Raw genomic sequence first — 3,806 nt, 5'->3', positions numbered from 1 at the left:
TAAAAAATACAATTCCTCTTGTAATCTCATTTTGTGGACGGAGAGGAATGAGTCTTTTTAGGGAAAATGAGGTACAACTTGAGTTTTTCTTAAGGTCAGAAGTGGAGAAAGTATTTCCTAAGTACTGTAGCTTTGAAATTATATTTTCGCATGCTTCTGCATAACAGTGCTTAAATAAACTATGCTCCCTGTGTTTCCAGCTCTCATCCCTGCCCTCTTCCTTCCTAAGGTGGTGCCTTTACTTTGCTGTCTCCTTGGAGAACTACAGGTCTGCAGTTGAGGGAGTTGGTGAGGTATGGTGGTTAGAGGTGGCTGTCAACACTGGGCCATGAAGGCTTCATCAGGGAGCTCTGGTGGGACGGAGGCAACTCAGATCTCAGTCTTTTGAGCTGGTAAAGGCATCCTGGTGGCAGCGACTCCTGTCCCCAGGAAACCATCGGTGCTAGAACTACAAGCACCTTTCTCCCTTTAACTCCGGCTCACGCTGGGTTAAATTTCTTCATTTCCAGGTGCTAGTTGAAGTGCTGCCCAAGATAGATAAACCTTACGTAAAACAGTAAAAGAGGAATTCTGGGAAATAGTTGAGGTGAAAATGTAGCTGTTGTTGCTTGCTTTACAACTGTGTCTTCCATTTTTTTTTTTTACCTCTTAGACTTAAGTGACACATTATAAGTCATTCTCACAAGATGAGTAAATTAGTAGCTGCCCCTTTGACAAGATTTAACTCCGAGCCTTCCTTGCCCATTGCAGGTGCCCTCATCTGTTGCTGCTGCTGGGATCAGTCTGCTGTTGGGTAAATGGTCACATTCAGAGGCAGGATATTATGAGTGTGGGCTCTGTAGCCCTGCTGAACGTTCTCCAATCTGGGCTTTGCTGCACGATGGTTTGGAAGCTTAGTCAAGTTATGTAACCTCTCTGTGCCTCTTTTTACTTAACTGTAAGCAGAGACTACTAATAAGAGTTCCCATTTCATAGTATTGTTTGATGTTAATTCATGTAAAGGGCTGGCACAGTGCTCAACATACAGTGAGCACTGGCTAATATTCTTTTAGGTTATCGTAGCACAGATTTCTATCCTTAAAATATGGCTATTCATGACCCAAGAAGTCCTAGATTTTAGTGAGACAAGTAAAACTGACGTGACTTGAATTTTCAAGGCCAAAGCCTAGAAACTGTTTAGTTTGTAGTCTTCTTGTGGATCAGTATATGTATGTTTGCTGTTTCCTTCCTTAAAAGGCGAGTTTCAATCTTGCATGTGTGCTGAGTTCCTCCGTACGTCAGAGGACAAAGAGGTGACAGGATCTAGTCTGCTTCAGCCTTTTCAGCCTATTGACCTATATTCACACTTGCTAGTGTGTCTTGAGGAACATAAACGTTGCCAGAGCTATCAGCCCCTTATTAAGTATGTAAACTTGTATTACCTGATCACCAAGCTGCATCTTAGAGTCAAACACTCAAAAACAACTTCAGGTATATAAATGATATCATCTGTTTTGGGCAGAATTGTGTTCCTTCAAAATTCATGTATTGAAATTCTAACCCCAGTACCTCAGAATGTGAGTGTATTTGGAGATAAGGTCTCCAAAGGAGTGATTAAGCTAAAATGAGGTCCTTAGGGCATACCTTAATCCTGTATGACTGGTCTCCTTATAGAAGAGGAAATTTGAACAGAGAGACCCAGGAGGAAGATCACGTGAAGACGCAGGAAGAAGATTGCTATGTGCAAGCCAAGGAGAGAGGCCTCGGAAGAAACAACTCTGCTGACCCCTTGACCTCGGACTTCTGGCCTCCAGAACTGTGAGAAAATTAATTTCTCTTGTTTAAGCACCCCCCCCCCCCCGGCCCCTGTCTGTGGTACTTTGTTGTGACAGCCCTGGCAAACTAAATACTGTCCAACCGAATAGACCATCTTTATGGTGATTGCTTCATAGAGGAGCAGCTTCCAGAGTAGTGATTACAGCTTAACCTCAGTTTTACAAATCGTGAGCAACATAATGGCAGTAACAATCTGTAGTGGTGTGTTTTGCCACTGGCAGATGTCTGGACTGCTGAAAGGATAGAATTGCTCCTCAGCTATGTTTTTGTTCCTTTGCTTTTCTTGCATATACACACTTGACAGTCATGAAGCCCCCAGGCCTATGTCATCCTCAGATAAGGACAACTTTCTTTCAAAAACCATATATTGGCAAAAACAAAACCAAAAAAACCCCAAAACACTTATTGAGTGCTGGCACAAATTAAGGCATTGTAAAGGAACAGAAAAATGGTTAGAACTTATGCCCTTGTCCTCTGGAAACTCAAAATTTTGCAGAGATCTGAATGCACAGCTGGATCACCTGAGGAAATGAGAAAAGTCAGGTGTCCAGGTCAGCCCCAGGCCTACTGATGAGCCTCCTGGGCTCCCCAGGTGATCCTGAAGCAGTCCACAGGAGTCTTAAACGTTGGAGACCCCACAAGATGCAGATGCAGACACCTATACCCAAGGCAAGCCAGACCATGGCAAGTGTTACAGGTACAAGAAGTAGTAAAGTCTAGGAGCAGGAGTGAAAATGTAATACTAAGAGAAGAATAGTAAGGAAAAGTGGATAAAACAATCCTGGATCTGTGGTGTAGTAAAATAAGGCTGGGGCAATACATTTGAGATAACAGGGCTAAAATTTTTATTTTTATTTATTTATTTTTAAAAATATTTATCTGGTTGCATTGGGTCTTAGTTGCGGGCGTGCAGGATCTTCATTGTGGCATGCGGGCTTCTTTCTGGTTGTGACGCGCGGGCTCTGGAGCACGCGGGCTTAGTTGCCCCGCAGCGTGTGGGATTTTAGTTCCCCGACCAGGGATCAAACCCACGTCCCCTGCATTGGAAAGCAAAGTCTTAATCACTGGACCGCCAGGGAAGTCCCCAAGGAAGGCGGAATTCTTAACCACTGGACCACCAGGGAAGTCCCAGGGCTAAAAATTTTAGAATGACTAGTTTACCAAATCAATAGCTGCTTTTTGATTATTTTTAATTGCATTGGTAGTGTTTCCTTGTGGCAGGCATTGTTCTAAATGTTTTCTAAATAACACATTTAACCTGCACAGTAGACTTGTGGTGATCCCTAGTATAAAGAAGAAACAGAGGTGCAAGAGAGGTTAAGTAACTGACACACAGTTACATGGCTGTTAAGTGCAGTCTGCGCCTAGCCCACCAAGCTTTATTGATTCTTCAGTAGTGGCCTGGCTAAAATTGGGATCTCACCATGGCATATAGGCAGGCTACAAGTCTTTAAAGGCAGTCACACAGAACATTTAAATTATTCTATTTAGACAAAACATATTTATATACACGAGTTAGGGAGCTCGTGGAAAGCATGCTTTGGTTTTTGTCTTCTCTGCTGCAGCAGCCCTCTCCACCCTCCACCTGCTTCGTGCTGCTGCCTACTTGCTGAGGCACAGGCTGGAGCTGGGCTTTGGGGTAGCACAAACATCAAGATCTGTTAATGGCCAGAATGAGGAGAGAAAATCACTTAGGGAGAAGGGTACTAACTTTGGGAAAATTTACTTCTTGACTGATCTATCACTGGTCAGTAGACAACTTCCAGCCCTTCTTAGCTAACATGTTCTAGGACATCTGTGACACATTTATTTGCAGATATAGTTTGTAACAGCAGTAGTATAGTTTAGTTTAACATGTGTTTAATCCTCGTAGAGCATTATAAAAGTAGATTTTACCCCCAGTTTATGGTTATTGAAAATGAAGTTCAGAAAAATAAAGATGTTCCACATTTCATATTCAGTACTGCACTGCCTGGGAGCACTTTTTAAAA

This window comes from Leucopleurus acutus, assembly GCF_964270905.1.
Source record: "Leucopleurus acutus genome assembly, chromosome: 11".
Taxonomy (NCBI): domain Eukaryota; kingdom Metazoa; phylum Chordata; class Mammalia; order Artiodactyla; family Delphinidae; genus Leucopleurus; species Leucopleurus acutus.
The sequence above is the reverse complement of the archived record's forward strand: the minus strand, read 5'-3'. Positions refer to the sequence as shown.